The 16,845-nt window shown below is 37.7% G+C and overlaps 1 non-coding gene across 1 annotated transcript; it reads left to right on the top strand.

The window, feature by feature from the left end:
• Positions 1–10,041: 10,041 nt before the first annotated feature.
• Positions 10,042–10,145, top strand: LOC130032696 (U6 spliceosomal RNA). Its single transcript, XR_008793871.1, has one exon. It is a non-coding gene; the product is annotated as a U6 spliceosomal RNA (small nuclear RNA).
• Positions 10,146–16,845: the final 6,700 nt, after the last annotated feature.

The following is a 16,845-nucleotide window of genomic DNA, read 5'->3' as shown; positions in this document are numbered from 1 at the left end:
ACAGTTATGCTCAGGGATTAATCCTGACTCTGCACACAGGGATCACTCTTGAAAGACTCAGATAATCATATTGGGTGCCAGGGATTGGGCCGGAGTTGGCCACATGCAATGCAAGTCCCTATCTGCTTATATTTAAAATTATAGGAGCTGGAGCGATAGCAGAGCTGGTAGGGTGTTTGCCTTGCATGTGGTCGACCCGGGTTCAATTCCCAGCATCCCATATGGTCCCCTGAGCACCGCCAGGAATAATTCCTGAGTGCAGAGCCAGGAGTAACCCCTGTGCAACACCGGGTGTGACCCAATGAAAAATTAAAATTATATCACATATTAGTAATGTTACTATATGACCCACAACTTAGAGATACACAAATTTGACAAAAGAGAACAGGTAATGATATTATAAGCATATGACACGTGGTTAAGGAATGAAAATAACTGCAATTATCTGCTATAACATTCTCATATGCTCTATCCACACTGCTAAAAAGGAAGATAAATTCTATATTATAAAACTACTACATAGAGGATAAAACAAGTAAATGTGAACAACAAATTCCTATCAGGCCTTCATTTGTTAAAATAATGCTAAATTGACTACCATAATGACAATTATTAAGTCTATTAATGAAAAAAATCGGGCTCATTTAGGATACACAATGTTTAGAGTAATTAAATACTTAAGCCTCTACACAACCACAATGACCATTTATTTACTCTTGCATTATATGCATCAGTAAGAGAAATAATGATAATGATTCAGACAAAATGGTGTCATCAAAGACATATAATTAGGCAAATATTCTCACCATGAGATGGAAATTTTATTACAGAGCTAGAGGAGTGAATATAAATAGTGCAAGATTATCACAGTATCACTCCTCCTTTCCAAATGTTTTATGCAGTAAGATAGAACCAGAAAATATTGTACTAGGATGAATCCCAGTAAATGTTTCTGTGAACAGTTTAGATAATTTTATTGCAAAAGAGGACCCAGTTAATGGATACACAGACAGCAAATATCATGAACTTCTCTTCAATATGAGCACTGGGATAAAGTATTGAGATTGACTTTGAGGATTGGTTTGGCAAAATGTACTGGACTGTTTCTATATGTATAACATAATATTTATTTTCTTTACATTGTCTTTATAATATAAAAACTTTTGCTATAAAAACTTTCTCCCTAAAAGTCATCAGTAAACTTAGAATTGAGCTTCCATATAACCCAGAAATTCCATCTATGAGCATCTACCCCCAAACCAAAAGAAATACATTCAAAATAAAATATACACACAATTACTAATTCCATCATTTAGTACAATAGGTAATATATTGAATAAGCCCATGTGTCTTATGACAGTTCAATGGATTGTGAACATATATATACATATATATAGAACATATTATACTGGAATACTATGAAGTTGCAAGGTATAATGAAATCATGAAATTTGCTGCAACGTTTTTGGAATTTGCACATATCATGCTGAGTGAAGTAAGCCAGAAGAAGGGCAAACCAGGATTACCTCACTTATCTGTGGTATTTAAAAAATAACTGGATGTGGAAATGTAATGTGGTAAAGGGGGATACTTAGACCATCCTTGATGACAAAGTATTGGAAGGAGGATGACAGAGAAACAATGAAATATAAGGGAGATAGAAGATGAGAAAGGGAAGTAATGGGGGAACAGGAGTCAGAGACCTTTATTTTACTGGTGATGTGGGAGAGTGATATATCACTGAAACACAAACTCAACAGCATTGAAAAAGTCACTGTCCTCCCGTTTTTCATCGATTTGCTCGAGCGGGCCCAGTAACGTTTCCATTGGAGACTTTGTTGTTACTGTGTTTGGCATATCGAATACATCACGGGTAGCTTTCCAGGCTCTGCCGTGTGATTGAAATACTCTCGGTAGCTTGCCAGGTTCTCCGAGAGGGGCAGAGGAATCGAACTCGGGTCAGCCATGTTGGCTGCGTGCAAGGCAAACACCCTACCACTGTGCTATCGCTCCAGCCCGATTGAAAAAATGAGATTTGAAATACAACAACTGGATTTTCAAATGTGCCTGTCAAAGCAGGGTTGGAGAGATTGGAAGAGGCAGGAAGGGATAGTAAATTGACTCTGGTGATAGATTGGTTTTGGAATATTGTATGTCTAAGATTCGACAGTCACATTTTAATCCACCGTTATTTAAAAAATCTCTTTCTCTATATTGCAGCTACAATTCTTTCAATGCATGTAAGTTTGCAAAAATATTAAATAAAGGACTTTGATGAAAATGCAAACTTCCAAAAGAAAGAGAAGTCATTAACCGCAGTCTAAATAGAAGAGAGTTACTGCTAGCTTTGGAGTACTTAAATAGACCTATTACTATCAAGGAAATTGTAACTGTAATCAAAAGTCTCCCCCAAAACAAAAGCCCAGATCCAGATGGATTCACTAGTAAATTGGAAAGAATATTTACCCAATATCCATCTGATAAGGGGGTATACCAAGGATATATAAAACACTAGTAGAATTGAACAAAAAAATCCTCCAACCCCATCAGAAAATGGGGATAAGAAATGAACAGAAGCTTCCTCCAAAAAATAAATACAAATTGCCAAAGTCACATGAAAAAAATGACCTAAATCAATAGTCATCAGGGAGATGTAAATCAGAACAACAATGAGGTATCATCTCACACCACAGAGACTGGCACACATCAAAAAGAACAAGATGCTGGTGCAGATGTGGGGAGAAAGGGACTCTCTTTCATTTTTTGTGAGAATGCTGACTGGAGTAGCCTTTTAAGAAAACAATATAGGCTTTCCTTAAAAAACTAGAAATTCTCTTTGTCCCTAAGCTGTGCCGGTCTTCTTCCCCTCCCAGGTTAGTTAATCCACCAGTATTCAAACCCAGGGCTTGGCTTTTGCTGTGCAAGGGCCCCAGGCGTCCTCTAGGACCCTGGGACCAAAGCAGCCCTGAGTCTCTTCCTCTTCGTCCCCAATGCTGTGCTGGTCTTCTTCCCCTCCCAGGTCAGTTAAACTGCCAGTATTCCAACCCGGGACTTGGCTTTCACTGTGTAAGTGCCCCAGGCGTCCTCTAGGACCTTGGGACCAAAGTAGCCCTGAGCCTCTTCCTCTTCATCCCCAACGCTGTGCAGGTCTTCTTCCCCTTTCAGCTAATACCCCCCCACACACCAGGTTTCTGTGGGGGCGTGGCTTCTGCAGAAGTGGGCGTGGCCTAATTCTGAGTCAGCGGACACTCATGCGACCACAGGTACTTTACTCATACCAAAAAATCTAGCTTAACAATTTAGTTCACATACCTACACACCAACAGGAAGAAACAACGCAAATCCCCACTGTGTGGGAAGCACAATGAAAAGAGTCCAGAAGCCTAAGTAGGTGCTATTCACCTGAAAGACCTCTCTGAGAAATAATTAAGATATGAAGTCATGAAGATGTTCAATGATCTCAATGAAACATTCAGACAGATAGCCAGTAACATGACAGAAATAGTCGAAAATTACGGGAAGAAATGAGAGCAGAAATGTCACTAATAAAAGATTATGTAGATGAAATAAAAAATTCAGTCTGTGCCCTCAACAGTAGAATGATCACAGCCGAGGACAGAATTAGTGAGCTGGAATATCAGCTGCACCAAGCTAACAGACAACAAACAATGGCAAGAGACCTCAAAATAGCTCTAGAGCGAACCAGAGTCCTAGGAGATGATTTCAAGAGGAACAACGTTAGAATCATTGGAGTACAAGAAGGTTAGAGAAACAATCCCAATGAAAAAGCCACGGTTAAACAAATTATTGCTGAAAAATTCCCAGAGATGGACAATGCAATCATTTAGAATCAAGAAGCATGAAGGGTGCCAACTAAAAGAGACCCTAAAAAATAAAAAGTAATCCAAGACATATCATAGAATGGTCGATGCCACCAATAAAGACACAATACTCCAAGCATCAAGGTCAAAGAAGGAAATCACATACAAAGGAGAACCCCTTAGATTCACAGCAGACTAACAAGAGGAAACCCTGCAAGCCCGAAGGCAATGGTGGGATATAGTGAAAAAAAACACCGAAATGAATGCTTCACCAAGAATACTCTATCAGGCTAAACTCTCACTCAAACTCAAGAAGCAGTACACTATTTTCTAGATAAACAGCAGCTCGGGAACTTCATAGACTTAAACCAAACCTAAAGCAAGGGCTAGAGGGGCTACTATAAGACAAGAGAAACCCTACAAGCACAACAGACCCTAGGAGAAAGATGACACAAAACCCCATAACAGTAATCCCTCTCAACATCAATGGTCTAAAATTCACCAACTAAGAGACACAGAGTAGCAAAATGGATTCAGAGAGAGAATCCAACATTCTGCTGCCTGCAAGAAACTCATCTGAACATTCAAAGCAAAACCAGACTCAAAGTTAAAGGACAGAAAACAATTCTGCAAGCAAACAGCTCCCTCAGAAAAGCTGGGGTGGGCATATTAGTGTCCGACAACATCAATTTCAGGTTGAAAAAGATTAGAAGGGACAGCGAAGGCCATTTTCTATTCATCATAGGAGACATACAACAGGAAGAAATCACACGCTTAAATTTATATGCACCTAATGAGGGAACAGCTAAATATTTTTAAAAAATGCTAACAGATTTTAAGGTGGACATTGTTAGCAACAAAATAGTAGCCAGAGACTTCAAAACTCAGCAAAGATACTGAAGGAAGAAATAGAATAGAAAGGGCATATAGACTTATACAGGGCTTTACACCCCAAAAAGAAAGAATACACATTCTCCAATGCACATGGAACATTTTCCAAAATAGACCATGTGCTAGGCCACAAAACATGCCTCAATAGAATCAATATAATCAGGAAGATAGAAATAGTAACAACAATCTGTTCAGACCATGATGCACTGAGAATAGAAGTGAATCACACACAGACATGGAGAACAAAATCAAACACATGGAAATTAAACAACTCAGTTTTGAACAACAAATGGGTCAAGAAGGAAGTCAAGGACGAAATCAAAAGATACCTGGAAATAAATGAGAATGAAGACACAAGCTACAGAACCTGTGCGACACATCTAAATCTGTGTTAAGGAGAAAATTTATAGAAGGGCCCACATAAACAACTTCACCTCACAGCTCAAGATCTTAGAAAAGAATCAAGAAAAGGGGCTCAAATCAGGTATAAGGAAAGAGATCATAAAACTTAGAGCAGATTAACGACATGGAAACCAAAAAAAAAATCCAAAATAACAATGAAACCAAGAGCTGGTTGTTCGAGAAAATAAGTAAGATAGATGAACCACTAGCAACACTCACAAAAAGAAGAGAGAGAACCCTAATAAACCTAGTTGAAGACAAAGTTGGCAAAACCCTCCATGACATTGAAGCTAATGGTATCTTCAAAGATGTCACACCACTAGCCAAGCACGTGAAAACAGAGATAGACAAATGGGACTATCTTAAACTAAGAAGCTTCTGCACCTCAAAAGAAACAGTGACCAAAAATATAAAGACAGTCTTCAGAATGGGAAAGGATATTCACCGAATACACATCCGACAAGGGGTTGATATCAAGAATATACAAACTACAGGTTGAACTCCACAAGAAGAAAACATTCAACCCCATCAAAAAATGGGGTGATGAAATGAATAAAAACTTTCTCAAAGAAGAAATCCAAATGGCTAAAAGGCACATGAGAAAATGCTCCACATCATTAATCATCAGGGAGATGCAGATCAAAACAACAACGAGATATCATTTCACACCACAGAGACTGGCCCACATCCACAAGAACAAAAACAACCGGTGCTGGCGCAGATGTGGCAAGAAAGGGACCCTCCTTCACTGCTGGTGGGAATGCCGACTGGTGCAGTCCTTTTGGAAAAGAGTAGGGACGATTCTCAAAAAATTAGAAATTGAGCTTCCATTTGACCCATCAATACTATTGCTGGGAATATATCTCAGAGAGACAAAAAAGTATAGTCAAAGTGACATCTGCACTTGTTTGTTCATTGCAACACTCTTTACAATAGCCAGAATCTGGAAAAAACCTGAGTGCCCGAGAACAGATGACTGGTTAAAGTAACTGGTACATTTACACAATGGAGTACTATGTAGCTGTTAGAAAAGATGAAGTCATGAAATTTACGTACGAGTGGTACTACATGGAAAGTATCATGTTAAGGGAAATGAGTCAGAAAGAGAGGGATAGACATAGAAAGATTGCATTCATCTGGGGAACATAAAGTAACAAAATAGAAGACTAACACCCAAAAATACCCGAGATAAGTACCAGGTTTATTCCATGGCTTGGACGCCAGCTGTGCACGCTAGGGGAAAAGGCAACTCAGATAGAGAAGGGAGTACCAAATAAAAGGTGTTGGGAGGATCCTCCCAGATTTTAGATGCATGCTGAAAGTAGACTATAGACCGAACAGGATTGGCACTCAATGCCTCTTTTGCAAACTACGGCACCCAAAAGGAGAGAGAGAACAATCGGGAATGCCCTGCCACAGAGGCAGGGTGGAATGGGGTGGGTGGAGGGTGGGAGGGATACTGAGATCAGTGGTGGTGGAGAATGGGCACTGGTGGAAGTAGTAATACTCGATCATTGTATAACTGAAACCCAAGCACAAAAACTTGTAAATCCACAACTGTATCTCATTGTGTTTCACTAATAATAAATTTTAAATAATACTAGAAATTGAGCTTCCATATGACCCCACAATACCACTTCTGGGTATATATCCTGAGAGTGCAAAGAAGCACATATAAATGGTATCTGCACGTGTATGTTCACTGCAGCACTGTTCACAATAACAAAATCTGGAAACTTTCTGAGTGCCTGAAAACAGCTTACTGGTTAAAGAGACTTTGGTACATCTACAGAATGGAATATTATGCAGCTGTTAAAAATATGAAGTCATAAAAGTTGCTTATAAGTGGATGGATGTGCTAAGTGAAATGAGTCAGAAAAGAGGGACAGACATATAATGGCTTCTCATTTGTGGAATATATCATAAATTATTAGGCTAACAACCAAGGACTGCATAGACATGGGCCCAGAGGATAGGTCCATAGTTTTGAAGCCTGTTCATGAGTGCCTGTCATAAAGGCATGGCTTGGCATTGGGTGGGAGTGGCAGGAGGATACTGGGAACATTGGTGGTGGGAAAGGTAAAGTAGTGGAAAGATGGGTGTCCGATCATTGTGTGACTGAATCTCAATCATGAAAACTTTGCAACTTTATCTCACTATAATCCAATTAAAAATGTACTCATTCCCAGACAACATTTCTAACAATAGTGTATGAGGGCTCCTTTCTCTCATATGTGGGGCATAAAGATACACAGTGAGGTAGCAACAAAGGTCCAAAGGCAACATAATTGTAATACTTATCCACACAATTGAGTTGGAGGCAGGTAAGAGAGGGACAGCTGATGTGGATTCCCATGGGAGGGAGCTAGATACAGTAATGATGCATGTGGTGTTCTAATTAGTTGCATGAGAAATATTATTATTAGTGTTGTAAACCATGTTGTCTGTGTGCATATGTGCATATGATGTTGGAGCATCTGTTTCCATTGCCGTTGCTACCCATGGCCATGCTGCCTGACAGATGTTACCCATGCACATGTTTCACAAATCCCCCTTATTTTTAATGTGTACTTTGGGCTCTCTTCATTCTGTAAAATTCTGTTTTCTATTGAGCATGTATTTAGCTCTGCTCCTTTCCCTTTATTTAAAAATCACAGTCACAGTCCTCCCATTTTTCATCAATTTGTTTAAGTGGGCCCAGTAACAGTATGAGACTTGTTACTGTGTTTGGCATATCGAATTCGTCACGGGGAGCTTGCCAGGCTTTGCCATGCGGGTGAGATATTCTAGGTAGCTTGGCAGGCTCTCTGAGAGGTGTGGAGGAATCAAACTCAGGTCGGCCATGTCGGCCACATGCAAGGCAAATGCCCTACCCGCTGTGCCCTATTTAAAAATAAACTTGCTATATATTCTTCATTTTTTGTCTACTCCATAAATTATTTTCTGTGAGACAAAGGGGATTAAACCAAATGACCTGGATAAGGTTAGGACGAACTGTTTTTCTGCAAAGAGCAATTCCTCATTCCAGCCTGATTCCATGGTTCTCTGAGAAATTGGGTGGTAGGGATGCAGAATCTCGATTAAAAAATGAATCCAACCTTCTTCTGCCTACAAGAAACATATTTTAACTGGAAGAGAAAGCACTATCTCAAAGTCAAAGGTTGCAAGACAATATTTTAAGCAAGCATGCCCCACACAAAGGTCAGGATATTCATACTCGCATTGGACAACACCAACTTCTGTCATAAAAAATATGAGCGAATCATTTCTTAAGGATCAAGGGATATATACATCACCAACAAGACCAAATTATCCTAAATATATAAGCCTCTAATTAAAGACCAGAAAAATACATAAAACAGTTGCTGATTGACTTGAAGACATATATTGATAGCAAAACAATGATAGTTGGAGATGTCAATACTACTCTATCACCACTTCACAAATCAAATATACTAAAACTCATCATAAAATATTTGATGAAATGGAAGACAGGACCTTCATATGTAGGGCAGTCTCTAAGATAGGCCACATGCTGGGCCAAAAATATACCTCCATAAAGTCAAAAGAATAGGGCATCTATTAACTATATTCTCATGTCATGATGCATTGGAAATATAAGTTAATCACAAAAATAATTGAATAAATAGCTAAAACATCTGAAAATGTAATGGCTTGCTTTTCATCACCCAATGGATCAGAAAGAAAATCATGGAAGAAATAAAAATATTCCAGAAACAAACCAGAATGAGGACACTAATTACCCAGTCTGGTGGAACATAGCAAAAGCGTTGTTAGGAGGAACATTCATAGCTCTGAAAACATCATTCATCAGAAAGGAAGAAAAGGCTCACATAAATACCTTAGTCACACAGTTTGTGAAACAAGACAATGACCAACAAAAAAAGCAAAAAGCAGGCTCGAGGAAGAAACTTATATCATTTATAGCATAAATTAATGAACTGTAATTCTAAAAATAAATCCATAAGACAAAGGAAACCAAGAGTTCTTTCTTTGCAAATGCAAACCAGATCAACAAACCTAACAAAACTCAGAAAAAATGAAAGCCTGGTTAACCGAATCAGAAAATAAAAGGGGTATGTCATAACAGTACTGCATAAATTTAAAAAGAATTATCAGGTATGATTTAAAAACTTCAGGGCCAGAGCGATAGGACAGTGGGTAGGGCATTTGCCTTGCACATAGCCAACCCTATATCGATCTCTGGCATCCCATATAGTCCCCTGAGCACCGCCAGAAGTGATTCCTTAGTGCAGAGCTAAGAGTAACACCTGAGCATCGCTGGGTGTAACCCAAAAAGCCAAAATTTGAAAACTTCTATGTCACCAAACAAGAGAAGCTAGAAGAAATGGATTTATTCTTGGACTCCTATAACCTTCCAAATTTGAACCAAAAAGGTGTGGAAAACCTGAACAGACCTATCACTGTTGAAGAACTCAAAATGGTAATGAAAAGTTACCTCCAAAACAAAAAATCTGTGCTCTAGTGAGAGAGTCCTTTCAAACATTTAAAATAGTTATTATCAATCTCTTTCAAGCTCATTCAGGAAATCAAAGAAACAGAAACACTCCCAGTTTCTATGAAGCAAACATTACCCTGATTGCAAAAGCAGAGACAATACAAAAGAAAGAATAATTAAAAACCAATATCCCAGATTAGTATAGATGGAACAATCCTCATCAAAGTACTAGCAAATTCAATCTAACAGCTTATCAAAAACATCACATATCAAGACCACGTGCATTCAACCCAAAGATGAAAGGGTGGTTTAATATACAAAAGTCAATCAACATTACAAAACACGAATACAAGAAAAAATTAAAAATCATATGATCACTTTGATAGATGCAGAAAAATATTTGACAAGATTCAGCACCCATTCATGATTAAAAAAAAAAAACCTTGGGTGTTCTCTTCAGCAGCACATTTACTAAAATTGAAATGATACAGAGATTAGCATGGCCTCTGCGCAAGGATGACATGCAAATTTGTGAGGCATTCCATATTTTTAAGTGTTAAAATTTCGAAATTTCAATATCTCGTGGCCACTATTGCAGCTACGCAACATCTTATATTATTCATAACCAGCAATAGAAAACAAATTGTCTACTGTTGCCTTTTCAGCAGATCTGAATGTTGGGGTAAAATCCCAAATAATAACGGTGAGTCTGGTGTCAAACTATTGAATGTGATCAAAGTAGAGAGAGAGTAATGTGGAAATCATCTGCCCCACGGTAGGGGGAGGGTGTCGGATGGCGATATACTGGGGTTTTTGGTGGTGGAGAATGGGCATTGGTGAAGGTACGGGTATTTCATTATATGACCAAGACTTAAACCCTAAAGCTTTGTAACTGAGAGTAGTTACAAGGGATACGTACACCAGGAAGAAATCACACGCTTAAATGTATATGCACCTAATGAGGGAACAGCTCAATATTTAAAACAACTGCTAACAGATCTTAAGGAGGACATTGCTAGCAACACATTAGTAACTGGAGACTTCAAATCGCCTTATCACCTCTGGATAGATCAACAAAAACAAAACTCAGCAAGGAAACATTGGTTTTGAAAGAAGAAATAGAAGAGAAAGGGCTTATAGAACTATACAGGGCTTTACACACCCAAAAGAAAGAAAACAAATTCTTCTCCAGTGCGCACGGAACATTCTTCAAAATAGACAACGTGCTAGGCCACAAAACATACCTCAATAGAATCAGGAAGATAGAAATAGTATCATCAATCTTTTCAGACCATGATGCACTGAGAATAGACGTGAATAACACACAGGCACGGAAAACCAAATCAAACACCTGGAAATTAAACAACTCAATACTGAACAACGAGTGGATCAGGAAGGAAGTCAAGGATGAAATCAAAAGATACTTGGAAACAAACGAGAATGAAGACACTAGGTATCAGAACTTATGGGATGCTGCTAAAGCCGTATTTAGGGGAAATTTATAGCTCTGCAAGCATATCTAAGGAGGGAAGAAAGGATGCACAGAAACAATTTGACTTCACAGCTCAAGATCGTAGAAAAGGATCAACAGAAGGAGCCCAAATCAGGCAGAAGGAAAGAGATCATAAAACTTAGAGCAGAAATCAACGACATGGAAACCAAAGAAACAATCCGAAAGATCAATTAAACCAAGATTTGTTCTTGTAGAAAATAAATAAGATAGATAAACCATTAGCAACACTCACAAAGAAACAGAGAAAGAGAACCCTAAAAAATAGAATAAAAAATAAGAATGGGGATATCACAACAGAAAACAAAGAAATTCAAAAGATCATCAGAGACTACTTTGAAAGTCTGTATGCCACGAAACAAGAGAAACTAGAAGAAATGGATAAATTCCTGTATTCCTATAATCTTCCAAAGCTGAATCAAGAAGATCTAGAGTACCCGAATAGACCTATTAACATCAAAGGAATTGAAACCGTAATCAAAAGTCTTCCCAAAAACAAAAGCCCAGGTCCAGATGGATTCACTAGCGAATTTTTTCCAAACATTTAAAGAGGACCTATTGCGAGTTCTTCTCAAGCTTTGCCAGGAAACTGAAAAAAAAGAAACTTTTCCGAACAGGTTCTATGAAGCCCATATATCTAATACCAAAAGGAAACAAAGACATCTCAAGAGAAGAAAACTACAGGCCGTTATCCCCAATCAAAACGGATGCGAAGATTCTCAACAAAATACTAGCAAATAGAATTCAACAACTCATCAAAAAGATCATACACCATGACCAAGTGGGATTCATCCCAGGGAAGCAAGAATGGAGGAACAATCTGAAATCAATCAACATAATCCATCATATCAACTAAAGAAAAGATAAAAATCATATGATCACATAATTAGATGCAGAGAAATCATTTGACAAGTTACAGCATCCGTTTATGATGAAAACTCTTGGCAAAATGGGGATAGAGGGGATTTTACTCAATACAGTTAAAGCCATCTTCCACAAGCCTACAGCAAGCATCATTCTCAATGGGGAAATCTGAAAGCCTTCCCCCTAAGATCAGGGATGAGACAAGGATGCCAACTCTCTCCATTATTGTTCAGTATAGTACTGGAAGTACTTACAGTAGCGATTTGGTAAGAAAAAGATATTAAGTGCATTCAGGTAGGAAAGGAAGAAATTAAACTCTTACTATTTGCAGATGATATACTATACTTAGAGAACCCTAAAACCTCTACCAGAAATGTCCTAGAAACAATAGACGTGTATAGTAAAGTTGCAGGCTATAAAATCAATACCCAAAATTCCATGGATTTCCTATACACAAATAGTGAAAGAGAAGAATGTCTCATGAAGAAAACAATCCCATTCACAATTGGGCCCCAGAAAATCAAGTACTTAGGAATTAACTTAACTAAGGAAGTAAAATACCTGTACAAAGAAAACTACAAAACGCTATTTGAGATAATAAAAGAGGACACGAAGAAATGGAAAAATATCCTCTGTTCATGGATCGGGATAATTAACATTGTCAAAATGGCCATACTTCGCAAAGCACTGTACAAATTCAATGTGATCACTATTACGATACCCATGACATTCTTCAAAGAAATGGAGCAAACACTCCTGAAATTCATATGGAACAGTAAGCCCCCACGAATAGCTAAAGCAATTCTTGGGAAAAAGAAAATGGGAGGAATCAACCTCCCTAACTTCAAAATCTACTACAAAGCAGTAATAATTAAAACAGCATGGTACTGGAACAAAGGCAGAGCTGTAGACCAATGGAACAGGGTTGAATATACTGACATATCCTCCCAAGCATTAGATCATCTAATCTTCGATAAGGTGGCAAGAAAAGTGAAGTGGAGCAGGGAAAGCCTCTTTAGCAAATTGTGCTGGCAGAACTGGATGGCTACATGAAAAAAGTGGGCTCAGATCTCTGCCTAATGCCATGTACAAAAGTACAATAAAAATGGATTAAAGACCTCAACATCAGACTGGAATCCATAATGTTCATTGAAGATAAAGTTGGCAAAACCCTCCATAATATTGAAGCTAATGGTGTCTTCAAAGATATCACGCCACTGGCCAAGCAAGTGAAAACAGAGATAGACAAATGGAACTATGTTAAACTAAGAAGCTTCTGCACCTCCAAAGAAACAGTGACCAAAATAAAAAGACAGTGTACAGAATGGGAAAGGATATTCACCGAATACCCATCCGACAAAGGGTTGATATCAAATATATACAAATTACTGGTTGAACTCCACAAGAAGAAAACATCCAACCCCATTAAAAAATGGGGCGATGAAATGAACAGAAACTTCCTCAAAGAAGAAATCCGAATGGCTAACAGGCACATGAGAAAATTCTCTACATCATTTCTCATCAGGGAGATGCAGATCAAAGAAACAATGATATATCATTTCACACCACAGAGACTGACCCACAACCAAAAGAACAAATGCAGCTGGTGCTGATGCGGATGTGGCATGAAAGAGTTCCTCCTTCCCTGCTGGTGGGAATGCCAACTGGTTCAGCCCTTCTGGAAAACAGTATGGACGATTCTCAAAAAATTAGAAATTGAGCTCCCATTTGACCTAGCAATACCACTCCTGGGAATATATCCTAGAGAGGAAAAAAAGTATAGTCGAAGTGACATCTGCACTTGTTTGTTCATTGCAGCACTCTTTGTAATAGCCAGAATCTGGAAAAACCTGAGTGCCCGAGAACAGATGATTGGTTATAGAAACTTTGGTACATCTACGCAATGGAGTACCATATAGCTGTTAGAAAAGATGAAGTCATTAAATTTATATACAAGTGGTACTACATGGAGAGTATCATGTTAAGGGAAATGAGTCAGAAAGAGAGGGATGGACATAGAAAGATTGCATTCATTTGGGGAACATAAAGTAACAAAATAGGGGACTAACACCCAAGAGTTGCTAAGATTAGTACCAGGAATTTTGCTCCATGGCTTGGAGGCAGCCACACATGCTAGGGGAAAAGGGACCCCAGATAGAGAAGGGAGCACCAAATAAAGAGTGTTGGGAGGATCCTCCCAGGATGGGAAAAGCATGCTGAAAGTAGACTATAGACCAAACATGATTGCCACTCAATGCCCCTTTTGCAAACCACAACACCCGAAAGGAGAGAGAGAACAAAAGGGAATGCCCTGACACAAAGACAGGTGGGATGGGGGGATGGTGGGTGGGAGGGATACTGGCATCCCTGGTGGTGGATAATTGGCATTGGTGGAGGGATGGGTACTTCGTCATCGTATAATGGAAACCCAAGCACAAAAATTTGTAAGTTTACAACTGTACCTCATGGTGTTTCACTAATAAAAATTAAAAACAAAAGAATTATGTCAGAAAACATCCAGCTAGCTCACCGCATACATGAAGAACATGCTTAAGAATCCACTGTTTTGAGACACATTTTATTCTAGTGTTTTTATTCTTTCTGATATTTTAGTTATGAACGTTTGATTCCCCCCGCCCCCCGTTGTGTTCAAAGATATCTAAATGTATTATTTCAAGTGCAAAAATAGAGGACAGATATCAGATGTCGGCAGTGTTTCCAATTAAATTTGTCTTTGAATTTTTAATATAATAGTGGGCACAAAGTATTTCAGTGAACAAGTTTCAGCAGTTCAACTTTATAACAGTTTGAAATAAACTTGTTAAATTTTTCTGAATAAAGCCTGCATTTATACATTTAAATGAAATTTATTATTTGTGGCAACTGAATGTTGTTGCATTGTTGTCACACAGTAGATTCCATCTATCCATTATATTTTTCTAACAGAGTTTTCCTACAGGCAAGTACATGTTATAATTTTTGTCTATCTTACATGTTTTTTCCTGTAAGTTTGCCATTAAAATTCATTAAATTACCAAAAATTATAAAAGTTGTAATTCAAATAGGAACCAAAAAATTAGAATTTATACTTCAATTTAAGTGCCTGGAAGAATAATTTACTGACATAATCAGATTATTTTTAATAAAAAATTTCTGAGATATTGTCTTAAATAACTATATAATTTCAATTTTATATGAAGAAAGTATTGCTCTCAAGCTATTGACATGATGCAAAATCAATAATTAAAAAAAGGTACAGCAATTTTATAATTTTAATATACCATTTTCCTAATCCATTCTACTTTAGAAGTAAGAATATTTTAAACTAACTTTATTTAGCAGGAAAGAATTTTTTACACTAAATTTACATTTTCTAGCCACTATCTATCTAAAGAAAATAGTGCAATATTGCAAAACTTCACAGTAATTAATGTCTTAAGAAGACATACTGGTATTAAAAAATGCTAAACACTGCAAAAGTAAGGATTAAATTGATATGATCCAAATAAAGACAACATTTTTTAGTCTTTTGAATCATTCCTCCATCTTAAATCAGTAAACATTCACTGTCACTGTCCTCCCGTTCATCCTTATGCTTGAGCAGGTCCAGTAACGTCTCCGTTGTGAGACTTGTCGTTATTGTGTTTGGTATATCCAATACGTAGCTTGCCAGGCTTACTGTGCAGACGAGAAGGCGAGATACTCTCGGTACCTTGCCAGGCTTTCCGAGAGGGTCAGAGGAATTGAACCCAGGTCACCCTGGTCGGCCGCATGCAAGGCAAATTCCCTACCACTGTGCTATTTCTCTATCTTCAGTAAATATTATTCTAAAAATACATTAAGTGAACAAGTGAAGGATGTAGGCTTACCCTTTGCTATGGAGTTTAACTATATAGCTAATGTAATCAGTTAATAATAAAATTAATTTCATTGAATACAATTTTTATTCTTTTGAAATTATTTAGAATGATGGATGCCGCCGATACTGCAAGCAGCAAGGTCAAAGAAGGAAATCACATACAAAGGAGCACCACTTAGATTCACAGCAGACCTATCAGAGGAAACCCTCCAAGTCTTAAGGCAATGGTGGAATATAGTGAAAAAAATCACTGAAATGAACACTTCACCAAGAATACTTTTTTAAAACCTCTCTCCCTACAGCCCCCTGCCCAGCACTTCAGGGGTGGCCCTGATGATGCCTAGCACAACAGGTCACAAAGATCACCCCCATTCTCAGACCCTCACCTTGAATCATAACCTGGAGGCCCACAATCTTAAGGAAAAAATGACTCATCATTCCACTGCTGGAAATACTTGATAAAGAGGATTGAAGACAAGGACTGATACACAAATGTGATATCAAAAAGTTAAAGACAAATTTCCTATTGTCAGCATTTGATTAATAGCAATGATTTTATATTTTTGTATTCTTTGACTTTAAGCATAATAGGAATGGAAACATTATATTCTACATTAATCAAAGTGGTGCTGCATTTTTATTAAGAGGGCAAAGATATATGTGAACATCTGTATAATTATAAGATAATCAGGACCCCAGAGAAAACTTATACTTTCTAGCATGTTTTTATATATCATAGAGAATGGTAAAATGAACAATCTATTTCTTGTTCCTTGAACAAATGAAAACATGATAAAACAACACTTACAAAAGTGCATACCACTTTGAAAGAGATAACTCAAATCTTTTAAAGCTATTTGATATACTAGTAATGTTTGGTTTTAAAAGGCATATTAAAATTAAGTGGATGTCCTTGATAGTTTTGTTTACAGTGGTGAATCTATTTTGATTTGAATGACACAATTCCTTCTATTCAGATCTCTAAAGCTGAGTTACATTATTTATAATTGTTAAACAT

Source organism: Sorex fumeus, unplaced genomic scaffold, assembly GCF_029834395.1.
Source record: "Sorex fumeus unplaced genomic scaffold, SorFum_2.1 ptg000050l, whole genome shotgun sequence".
NCBI lineage: Eukaryota > Metazoa > Chordata > Mammalia > Eulipotyphla > Soricidae > Sorex > Sorex fumeus.
This window is presented reverse-complemented; position numbering and strand designations above follow the sequence as displayed.